Genomic DNA, 12,934 nt, shown 5'->3' with positions numbered 1-12,934 from the left:
GGTAAAAATTATTGTGGACTGTTAACGGATACAGTACTGGCGTGTGGCTGATGTACAATGTTGTCCAGAGTGATGACAGAGCGTGGTAATAACAGTCACTGAGGTGGTGATATAGAATGACGTAATGGTGAAGTGTTGCAGCGTGAAAATGGTGATGGTAGGTGGTGATTGCAGTTTCGGTGAGTTGGTGATAGAGAACGTGTGATGATAGTGGTGAGGCTTGATGATGAAATGGTGATAGTGAATTGTGATAGTAATTTCTGTGTTGGTGATAGAGGATGGTGTTGTGGTGATGGTGTTAACGCTTGGTGATTGGATGACGGTAATAGTGTTGACGTCGCTTGTGGTGGGTGGGTGATCCATCTTGGCCCCTTCTGTGTGTGTGTGTGTGTGTGTGTGTGTGTGTGTGTGTGTGTGTGTGTGTGTGTGTGTGTCGTGCGTGCGAGCGAGCGAGCGAGCAAGAGAGAGAGAGAGAGAATCCAAATGCTCAAGTACCTGCTCTGCCCTCCACCACTTGACCCTTCTGAAGCGTTGAGGGGGAGGGGGTGAGGGAAAGAGGGGAGGGGGGAGGGCAAGAAGGGAGGGAGGAGGGCAAGATGGGAGGGGATGGGGAAAGAGGGGAGGGGGAAGAGGAAAAGGGAGGAGGTTAGGGGAAGTAAGGGGGCGGAGTGTAAGGGAGATGAAAATGAAAGATGGAATGGATAAGATGGAAGAAGAGGAAGGGGGGAGAGAAGGGGAAGGAAGGAGGGATAAGGAGCGTAAGGGCCAAGAGAGGGAGGAGGGAAAAAGGATGTAAGGGGAGGGGGAGATGAATAAGATACAGGAGGAGGGAAAGAGGAAGGAGGACAGAAGGAAGTGAGAGAGATGGGAAGGAGGAAGAGGAAAAGGTGATAAAAACAAAAATACGGAGTGGGAGGAGGGATGCAGAGAAAGGGAAAGAGGGGTACAAAAAGGAAGAAGTGAAGAGGAAGAGGAATACAAAAGAAGGGGGAAGAGGAAGAGGATGGGAGAGATAAAAAAGTCGGGGTAGTGAAAATGAGCAAAAGAAGTGGAGGTGAGAGGAGAAAAAAAGAATGTAGGCCTAAGGGGGTGAGGAGGGAAGGGGAGGGAGGAGGAAGAATGCAAAGAGGGGATGAAGGAGGAAGAATGTCAGGAGGGGAGGAGGGGGGAAAAATGTTTGGAGGTAAGGAGAGAGAGAAAAGGATACGAATGAGAGAGGAGGAAGAGGCGGATGAGAGGAAAGGAGAAGGAAATAATCTAGGAGACGAAAGACGTGATGGGAAAAGTATGACGCACACACACACACACACACACACACACACACACACACACACACACACACACACAGATGGGGGGAAGGAAAGCTCTGACATGGTAAGAGAGGAGATAAGGTGTGACGGAGCGGGTAGGGGGGAGAAAGAAGAGAGGCGAAGAAGAGCTGTAAGAAAGGCCGAAGATAAGATACATAAACAATAAAGATGGAGATATAGAAGATGAGGATGAGAGGGAGGGGGGGGGGATTTTATCAGAGAGAAGATGGGGAGCAGTTAAGTGGTGGGATGACAGGATGGAGAGAGGGAGTTGGTGAGAGCAAAAAAAGAACACACACACACACACACACACACACACACACACACACACACACACACACACACACACGAGAGAGAGAGAGAGAGAGAGAGAGAGAGAGAGAGAGAAAGGAGGGGGAGGGGGAGTGCGGCGCCAGTAAGGGTAAAGGGATGTTGGTGTGCTGGAGGTGGAAATGTGTGATTAGGTGTCAGTATGTTAGTGGGGTGAGAGGTGTGGAAGGGGTGGAGAGGTTAGGCTAGGGGTGAGGCAGGAGGGGTTAGGCAGGGGAACAAGTCAAGGATGGACGGTACGAAATACGTAAGGTTAGGAAGGGGTGGAAGGGAGAAGCAGAATAGGCTGAGGAAGTGAAGGCGAGGTTAAGTAAGGAATAAGTCACGAATGGGAGATAAGAAGGGGTTAGGTATGAGAAGAGGATTAAGGGATAGGAAAAGATGGAGGGTTAGGAAGGTGTTAGGTGATGAGTAGGAAGGAGTGAACATTTTGGACGGGGTTGGATACATGATATAAGGATGGAGGGCTTGGAAAGGGGAGAGGCAGGGGTGAGGCGAGAATGAAGGGTTTGGCAGGAAGGAGAGATGATGCAGTGGAGAAGGAATGGGGCAAGACGATGGTGAAGGTGAAGCAAGGGTGACGAGCTATAAGGAGGTGGAAGAGGCAGGGGTAAGTAAGTGTATAAGGTGGAGATGGAATTAGAAGAGATATGGGTAAATAGGTGTGTGAGGTAGGGGGTTCGGAAAGGGAGGTGGAAGTGGAAAAGGCAGGGGTATTTAATATAATTGTGTGAGGGTAGGGGCTGAAAGGGTGGGTGAGGCAAGATGAACATAAGAGCGTGAAAATAAGGTGGAGGGGAAGCAGGGGTGAAGAGGTGAGACGGAGGGGTGAGGCAGAGGTGATGAGTCAGGGCTGGAGTGTGAGATAGCCTAAGGGTGGTGAAATGGGGCAGGGATGATGCGATACCGGTACACCTGCCTAGGGACGCGGTAGACTGCGGTACACCACACACTTTTCAATGTCCCTTGGATAGTACTTGACTTCAGATTCTGAGATAACACATTCAAGGCTGAATAATGAAAAGACATGTGATTATACAACTGGTTTTCTCCTACGCAAACCACAGTTACAGTGAAACACTTAAGTACCCATCGTTAAGTTTCATTTATAGATTAAAATTGTAAAAGAGAGTATCGTATTTCTCAGTCATCACTTCCTGTAAATTTCCAAGTTTTTTTTCCTAAAGGATGTAGGTTAGCCCAAGCCCCTCACACTGTTATCAAAGCGGCAACGGCTGAAGAGATTAATGGAGCATCCTTGCTTCGCTATCCCAGTCCTCGATTTAAATATCGATACCACGGCAATTTATTATTACTATTATTATTATTATTAGTAGTAGTAGTAGTAGTAGTATGATTATTATTATTATTATTATTATTATTATTATTATTATTATTATTGTTGTTGTTGTTGTTATAACAATACGGTTTCCAAAATGTCAGCCGGTGAGCCAGAGGTGAAGTGTGTGCAGCACGGACAGTAGGTAAGGCAGGAATAAAAGGATGTGACGGGGTGGAGAGGCGAGGTGAGGCGGGAATAGAAAGTGTGATGCAAGCCAGACCATGTGTGTGATAAGTGGGACTAGAGTTAACAAACATAACACTAGCCTTACCTTCTGAGGGACGGAGCCTGCCAACCTCACTCCTTAGTTATGTCTGTTTGGTCACCTTGTCAAACACACACACACACACACACACACACACACACACACACACACACACACACACACACACACACACACACACACACCTGCAAGACAGAACAAGTTTTTTCATTTTTGTATGTTTAGCGAGTCCGACTGCGCAACGCTTTAGTTAAATAAACCACTCTGTATAAGGTAGGTATTTAAACTTTTAGCATTGTATTATTCGTTCCTGTCTACCTGTTTATATTATTTATCTATTTGTCTTTCTGCCTGTTACCTGACGCCGCATCCTGTTGGGGGTAGCCAGGCCAAACATATCTTCCCCTACTCCAACCCAGCACACACAACTCCCCCTCACACAAACTACACTTCTCTTAACCCTTTCTCTCACAACACACCACCATCCCTCAATTACTCTCCCACATCCTTCGTCTATCTCTCTTATTATCTCACCTCCCAAAACAAACCACACTCCCTTATATACTTTCCCACCTTGTTATCTACCGTCTACCTCTTAACACATCACGGTCCCTCATATACTCTCACAACTCATCCTTCGTGTAGCTACGTATACTTGCAATTCCTCCCACGACACACCACCCTCCTTTAAATCCTTTCCCACCTTTTTCTTTGGTTACTTACTTAAAAATAATAATAATAAAGCAATAACTCAACAGAAATGAAGGTGGGCATTCTTATTTATCTTTCTGGTTTATCAAGTGCAGTGTTGTGCTCTACCCTTTTCAGAATTATCTTTTAATTACTGCTACGTCCAGGCGATTTCACCAAACGTTGGACCTCACTGTTGAAGGGAATTACAGCCAGTCTCCAGTAACTCTTTCCATGCAGTTTTTATTTCTTTGATTTTATCTCACAGACGGTTTCCTTAGTCTTAGGAAGGACCTCAGTGGTTAATAATAAACTGCTGTGTGTTACGTGATGGTATAATCTCGTCTTCCTATTGTTCTCTTGGTGTCTATCGGAAACTGCAGGATCTTATTCCAATACTTTTTTTTTTTCTGGTTTAAATGTAGGACGGTGAAGACACTGAACTGTGCAAGCCAGTCATCATTTCTTTCTTACAATTCGCTCATCTTAATATTATGATTACGTGGTGGATTTCGCTGTACGTGTTCTCATCTGGTATACCGTAAGAACACACACAAACGTACACGCACACGCACTCGCCCACACACACGATCTCTCTCTCTCTCTCTCTCTCTCTCTCTCTCTCTCTCTCTCTCTCTTAGTTCATTAGTACCCGACCAGTAATAACCGTTAACCGTGTAAAGGGCCACCCTATTCACAAGTGCTTCATCACATCTGCAATACACTGGATGGAACACACCTCCATTACAACCACATCTGCGATACACTGACACCTGCAATAAACTACTACATCACACCTGCACCACACCCACACCTGCAATACGCTGCTATCCACACCTGCATTTTTTTTTTCCGACACAACTTTTCCTACTCTAGGGGAGGGAGACGAGAGGGGACGTGGTGATAACAGGAGAAACTCGGTACTTCTGTCGGCCCTGGTACTGGCCGAGCTGGCCACACGCTTGGAGGACGTTTTTACATGGGTTCAAGTCCAACCTTGCCACTCAATGTGTGAAGTGAACGCTGTAAAACTAACGCCGGTCCGTCACAACGTACATCATACCACTGCCTACGACCACTATCTTTTATTTCACCATCTGTGCTATTATGCCTGTTCTTGACAGGGTATACATTAAAAATCTCCTGTATGTACAGCATAATTACACAGTCAGTATAAATAATATTCATGGGAATATTAATGTTCCTGATGCGAAAACAATCAGGTACCGTTAATATTTATGCACAAGGTAAGTTAATATTCTCTTGTACGTTATTATATTCTTTTTTATAATGAACACGATGTGCATCAATAACATACAAAGGAATATTAATGCGTCAGAAACAAAAACAGAGTGGTAAGAAGGAACTGCCAGGGAGCCTCCTAAACCCAGTCCCATGAGAGGAGGAGTGGACCTGCTAGACCTGTTGGGGTTAATGCGACGGCGGGGAGAGGAGGCGTCTGTGGGGACCTGTGGAGATCTGTGAGGCCCTAATTTTACTGTACTTTGTCGGGGTTGGATCGCAAATCTGGCGAACTTTTGACGGCTATAAAGTGTGGGTACCCGTGAAAACTGTGGGGAAATTATGGGGGACGTGTGGGTACTTGAGGCGTCAGTAGAGGGAATTGTAGACTGTCGAGTACCTCTGGTGACCTGTAGGGGGCGTGGGGGTGGAATTAAGGGGATGTGTGATGGTTGTGGAGGAAATTGTGAGGACATGTAACGACTGGGGGGGGCGGGCACTGTAGGCGATATTGTGGGGGGACGTGGGGGAAACTGGGCACCTGCAATGGCAATGGGGACCTGTAATATCTGTGAGGGAAATTGTGGGGGCCTGTAATGGCTGTGGGGACTTATGGGGAACCTGTGGGGGACCTGACACGGGCTGTTGGACTGGATTCTCTACGCCCGGCCTCCCTCCCACGGTGTCTCTTTCACCCCGTCTCCTCTGCCTCTTCCCACATCATTCTGCTTTTGTCTACCTCACTCGGCCTCATCTCTACCTACCCTACCTCTCTATGCCTAACCTCTGCCCATGGTTACTCACTGATCCAACCTATCTTGCTCATTCTACTTCTGCTCTACCCCTGGCATCTCAATCTGCATACCACTACTTCCTATCTCATTGCTTCACCATTACCTCTACTTACGTCACTCTTCCTAACCTTTACCTCCCTCTTCCTAAACTCTACCTCTGCCTACCTCACTGTTTCAGCCCTGCCTCTGCATACCTTACAGCTGCCTCTACCTACCCAGTCTCCATTTGCACCATGTCTGCCTCAATCTACCACCATCTCACTCTCTCTCTTGTTACACTCTATCTTCGATCATTTTTGCACACTGCATCAGAAAATTATAATTAGTATGTTAATTTAGTTTCCAATTTCGCGCTTACGTGCTGCAATTATTATTTATTCAGTTTCTCCCCAGTCCCGTTTTCATTTCTTTTACATCATTGTTCTCGCTTTTTTTTTTTCTTCGATGCTATTAACCCCTCTAGAACGTTGACATCTGTATTTCATTCTTTGTTTGTCAGACGACATGACTGCACAAACGAAATCCATCATACTGAAAAGGTTAAAAACAATTTCCATGCATATGTCTTCTTGTTCTTTCCTTCCTTTCTTCTTTCCATTTTATTCTCATTTTTCACGCAATCATCTTCCATCTTTCTGTTCTACTATTTCTGCCTCATCTCTTTTTCTCGTTTTCTTGTTTTTTATTAACCATTTACTTGTTTCTTTACATCCTTCCTCTTTTTTCCCTCCATTTCTCTCGCATTAATTATTTTTTATTAGGTTCAAAATCTTTTACCATGTTTTTCCCTTCTCTTTTTCTCTTCTTCCTCACTTTCACTTGTTTTTCATACAGCTCTTTCCACTGATATTCTATTTCAGTTCAACCTGTATTATTTGTTTCCATCTCTTCTTCCATTTAGCTTCGCCACATTCTTTCCTCATTCTTCACATCCGAAATTTCTACCTTTTTATGTTTATTCATATTCTTTATTTTCCCGCTGTTTCTGTCATGTCTGTCTCTTTTCCCTTTTCCCTCCTTTCCCCAGCACCTTTTTTCTTTATCTTACCGGGTATCTTTCCTTCTCCTGCGCCCTTTTTCTCCCTGTACTTTCATCACCATCCCTCTCCTTCCATTCCACGTTCCCCTCTTCCACCCCCCCCCCTTCTTCCCTTTATGGTCCTTACCTTTATCCCCTCCCCTCGCCCTCCTCTCCCATCTGACTCCTATTTCGCATACTTTTCCTTGCCGTTGTTTCCATTTCCATCCATTATTCTTTCCTTTTTTTTTTCACTTTCTGTTTTTCATCCTCACATGTGTTCAGTAGAGCTGCTGACCACACACACACACACACACACACACACACACACACACACACACACACACACACACACACACACACACACACACACACACACACACACACACACACACACACACACACACACACACTTTCCTTCTCATCTGTTTCCCTCTCCTTTCTCCTCGTCTGCCAATTCATTCATTTTTCATAACCTATTCACACCATTTCCACTCCCGTCTACTTCCTTGCCTTGCCTCAATTTTCACCCCTTTTCTCCTTCCTTCTTTAATTCCCTTTTCACTCTTCCTTCTCTTGTCTCCATTTCCACTTCCTGTTTCCTTTGCTCTCTTCGCCGTTCTCCTCTCAGCTTTCACCTTTTCTGCTTTGCTTCCATCTCGCTTTTCCTACCCTCTTTTGTCTTCATTTTCATTTCCCTTCTCCTTCCTTACTGAATCTATTTCCATACACACATCATTTTAGTTTTCTTTTCATCAGTCACCCTTTACTTAAAAATGTACAAAAGAGTACAAAGGAAAGCAAACAGTAACAGACCTTATGGTTTTTCACTACTGTTTGCTGTGGGGTAGATTACAACCATCAAAACTATTCTGTGTACTGAAAGACAAGAATTCCTTCCTTATTCGTTTTAATTTCATCCCTCTTCTGCCTCTTGCCTTCATCCACTCCTCTCTTGTTCCTTTCCCTGTTTCACTCCATTTTTCGCCCTCTGCTGCCTCTCACTCTCATCCTTTCCCTTCTTTGTCCCTTTCCTCTTCTCTCTTCTCCATCACACTTATCCTCTCCCCTCTATTTCCTATCCCATGGGTGACTCCATTTTCACCTTATTATTTCCTTTGTTTTTTTCTTTTCTACTTCTTACACTCCTCCCCTCCTCTCGCCCATTTCCCCTCTATCACCATCCCTGTCCCTTATTGCTGCATATCACCCTTACGCTCCCCTCACCCTTTGTCATTTCCTTTATTTTTCTGCTTGTCACCCATCATTGGCTCACTCTTCATTCCCTTTCTCCCCATTTCTGCAACTCACCCTCATTTCTTTCCTCGTCCACATCCTTTCCGTCTCCATTTTCACTGTTCTCTTTCCTCCACTCTTCCTATTCCTCGCCCTAATCCTCTCCCTTCTTGGTCTCCACTGTCAGTCTCCCTTTTTCTTATTCCTCTCTTTATTTCTCCTTTTTTCTGTCTTCATTTCTCCTCTTCGTACCCTCCTTTCGTGTTGTATATTTCTTTTCCTAGTCTCCATTTCCAACCTTTTTCCCCTAGTCCTTCTTTTCAGCCTCATCTTCACCCGTCTCGTCTGTTTCCCCTCTCCCCTGCATCTCATCCGCATCCTCTACCCTTCTCCATTTCCCTTCTTTATCTCCATTTACAGCCCTCTTCCCTCTTCCTACCCCCAACCTCCCGCCACTCGTCTACTTCCCCTCTTCCCTGCATCTCACCCTCCCTCTCTCCCCTCGTCCATTTCCCCTTTTTGTCCCCTTCCCCTCCCCTCCCTCCTTCACCAGGTGTTCCCCAGGTGCTAATGGTCCACGGTGATAATTTTAACCCCTTGTCTGACACCCGCCCTCTGCCCCTGCACCTCTTCCCCTCCCCTACCCCTGCCCCGGCATCAGACCCTCTCCCTCTGCTCTGCCATTGCTCTTTCCCTCCTGCCCCTACCTTTACCCCTGTCCCTGGCCCTGCTCCCACTCCTGCCCCCACCTCTGCCCTTGCTACTACTCCTGCCCCCTGTCTCTGTCCCTGCCAGTGCTCCTACCCTTGCTAACACTCCTGCTCCTTTGCCCCTGCTCTCCTGCCTCCGCCCATGCCACTCCTACCACCCGTGGCCCTCCTACCACCTCTACTCCTGCCCATACCCCTTCTTCTTGCCCCTCTTCTTCTGCCCCTACCCCTGCCCTTCCCGCGTCCCTCCAACACAAACTCATCTTTCTACAGCTGGCGGAAAGCTTATTTGTCTAAGCACTATTTGGCTCTGTGACATAATTACAGTTGGGTCCATAGTTCTTTTACACTGCCTCAAAACTTACTCAAAAAGTAATGGAAAAAGCAACGACATGCAGAGAATCCGATATATTCACAATGGTCTGCTGAAAGGAAGGGACGCAGGGGCAAAGCCTGTCGAAAAAATAATTTTGTGTAACCAGTGAATACCCAGGTTTGGACTTAGCCTCTGTGTTTACTTGTACGCTTTTACCTGCGTCAAGTCCCCCCCCTCCCCCCGTTTCCTGGATACCTGAGGAACATTACGACACTATTCTTTTCAAGATTTCAGATTTTGAAGCATTTCAGTAAAGGTGCATTCTGGCGACGACAGCAACACAATATTATCTTTGGCAAAGATCCCTAAACTTCCAGTAGTCTTACCTGAATATTCAATTATCAAACACTCACAAACTTCATCATATAAACAATCTACTGCTTCTTCATCTAACAAATGTCCCTTCCGTGGAAGACCGATTCAACATTGTTCAATAACTTACCGTATGCTGTTTACTGTAATCGTAAATTTTCACCAGGAGCTGATCCCGACTCCAAGGATGATTTACGACGAAAGATCATTCTTTAAAAGAGAAATAGCTCTGAAGTAATAAATATGCTGGCAACATAAAGAAAATGTTAGCTACATCTGGTGTAAAATTCAATGCAGGAAATCAACAGGATCAAAAGGATGATATCTAAAGTCTTTTCGGTATTTTTTTTTTTTTCGTGAGCTCTGCCAGCAAGTTCGCCTGTTATTTATAGTTGAAATAATACTGCCGTTATGTAGAGACAAAATAATCAATGTTATGTTGCACAAGAGCCACGGATGGTTTACTTCCATGGATGTAAATAATCACGATTGGTAAAAGTAAGTAGCCTATGTGTAGTAAAAGTTGGTATGTGTGATAACTATATTATCCTATGCAATGTCTATCCGTCTGATACACCGGATAGTACTTCACCGCTTAGGCCGGTCTGTATTTAACATTTCAGCTCACAGATTTCGCTGTTCCTTTTCATGAAATCCGTGAAATTGTGGTTTTGCAATTACGCGATCCAGGTACTCCGGTATGGAAAAAAAAGATTTCCATGTGTAATAACGATGGAAAAGTAATTACCAGTACGCCTCAAGATACGTGACGATGTGCTTGAGCATTTTTATTTTAGTCATCAACATTATGTAACCAGGAAATAATTTTAATCAACAGGAAGAAATCCAAGTCATTAATGACATACTGTTGTTGAAGGTCAGAAGAATGGAATGAAGACAAACTAGTAATACTTCATCCCCATTATCTCCCATTTTTCAGAAGACATATAGGTCAGCCGTCTCAACCCCATGGCAGCTAGGTTTTCATTACTAAACAATATCGCCTTGACTTTTCCTAAGCACAACACCGGAGTGCGTTCATATCTGGCAAAGAGTTAAAGGACAGTTTTATCTCCAGCTGCTAGGACAACTCTCAACTGAAATCTTGTCCTGTCAGTAGGTTTAAAATACATGAAGTGCTTCCACCAAAGCCATAGGTTCACTACCAAACTGAATGCTGAACAAGGTCAAAGATAGGGAATATAATAAGAAAAATATTACTGCCCTCCCTAAACAGGTCAATGGTAAAGAAACTCTGCAGAGGCGCTCAATTTAACAAGGAGACAGAAGACTGAATATAATGAATACTAATAATGTTCTAAAACTGAGCAGTGATTACACAGCACATATACATCAGTTTCAAGTTAACATGTCTAACGGGTTTCTAGTTAGAAAAAATTAGTTACAAAGAGATCGATAAGAACTTGTTTTTAAGTAAAGAAATTGATGAATACAAAACAGATTGCTTGGCATTGTTACAGAGGCCAGTTTCGTACCACCTGTACGTAACCTTGACATATGAATTGTAAGGAGTGACAACAGAAGTTCAGTTCACGTGGGTGCTAAGAATATGATGTTATGGTTTAATGTCTGTCTGTTGTACTTTTCCTTCCTTCACACTTCTGATGTCCCCTTATTCTACAGCCAATTCTACGTTCCCCAATCTTTCCTGATGGGTTTGGCTGGAAGGACCGGTACGCAAGCCCACCTGCCTGCTTTACCACCTTAGTCTTGCGCTGTGCTGTCATACCTTTAGACAAGAACTATTTATACGCCAAAGAAACTAATGCAGATATTCCTCTCTCTAATATTATTTTTCTTTTGCAGGGGCGGTACAACCTCCCAAAGAACCTGTCCAAGGTGAGTAAAGTACACAGTAAAGGCCTTCCTTAACTCCTTCAGCGATTGGGCGTTGTTTTAATTTTCTTCTAGCCAACACTGGACTATTTTACTCAGGTTAAGTCCCCCCCCCCCCGTGTATGCAGGCTATATCAAACCCCTCCGTTTCGAAAAGTCTAAGCAGAACAGAATCGCCTGAGGGCAGCGTGAATAAAATTAATAACAGGTGATAGGACTAGGACTGGAAGTAAGGTGTCCGCACTGCCGCTGAAGGTTAGTGTTGGGGCTTACAAGTATCTACCCTGTCCAAAAAAAAAAAAAAAAAAAAAAATGTCGCTGTGGCTCTGCCTGGCTAAAAGGACGTATAAATAAGCTATAGACAACGATTTTTTTTATGGTTAACAAATCTCAGAGGAAATTAATCGTTTTCAACTAATTGTCGTGATAAACAAAATCTCTATACCAGTTAAGGTTTTACTATCAAGCAAAATTTTGCTTAGTCGAATTTTTTTACCATTACAATTCACTTTTCATTGGTTGTGAAGTGCCTGATAGTTATAAGCTGTAAAAAAAAGAATAAGCAAATTACACAAAACATAAGAAATTTTGTGAACAGGACCCCAGATGACAGGGCGCCGCGTCTAGTCTCTCTGTGCCCCTAACTCGGTGTTAATATTTCATTCACTCTGCTCTGTTGCTCGGTTTATCAATCCAGAATATTCATCTACCAGAAGCTCCTTCAACATACTGACGTCTCAATTTTTTACGAGGTTACTTCCAAACGATTTTATCAAACAGCTGAAATGTACTAGTAATGGAAGGGACGATGAAGGCTATATCAAAACGACAAGTTCGAAGTCTCCCTTAATAGGCGAATAACATCATCTTAAGAAAGGATAAGTTTACGACTACGTCCTAGTAATGAAAAAGTTAACACAGCATCAGCAGTAATCCATAGTTTCACAGCACTTCAGTCCCCTAAGGATGCATAAAAACTGAATACAAAAACTGTTCAAGAAAAAAAATCCCCTCGCACTTCTCACTCTCCATTCCTAAACAGCCTCCTCCCTTACCTACTGTATACCCAAGCACGAAGCATGGAATGAGGTGACTAGGTGAGTCAGTACGGTGTAAGTGGTGTCCCTCGGCCGCATGAATCAGTTGCTTTAAAAAAAAAACTTGAAAAACAGTCTAAAGATGTACAGTATAGCAGAGTCACCCGCCTTTGAAGATGGGGTGTACGGCCAGTCGCCACAGTACATACATACTGTACATACTACACGAGGACATTCATACTGCAGTACACTTGCTTTTAAAGGCCTGTTCTCTCTCTCTCTCTCTCTCTCTCTCTCTCTCTCTCTCTCTCTCTCTCTCTCTCCTTACCGTATGCTGCCCCGTTCATACCAAGTACAACATACTAGCTTTACACGCCGCTACATCGCCCTTAATTGGATAAACACACACAGCCGTTTTCTATTACGGTGCCGCCGGTGTTTGCCTTGCCTTTGTGGT

This window comes from Coenobita brevimanus, chromosome 94 (assembly GCF_032717465.1).
Source record: "Coenobita brevimanus isolate Jiangsu-jjx chromosome 94, ASM3271746v2, whole genome shotgun sequence".
NCBI classification, from domain to species: Eukaryota; Metazoa; Arthropoda; class Malacostraca; order Decapoda; family Coenobitidae; genus Coenobita; species Coenobita brevimanus.
This window is presented reverse-complemented; position numbering follows the sequence as displayed.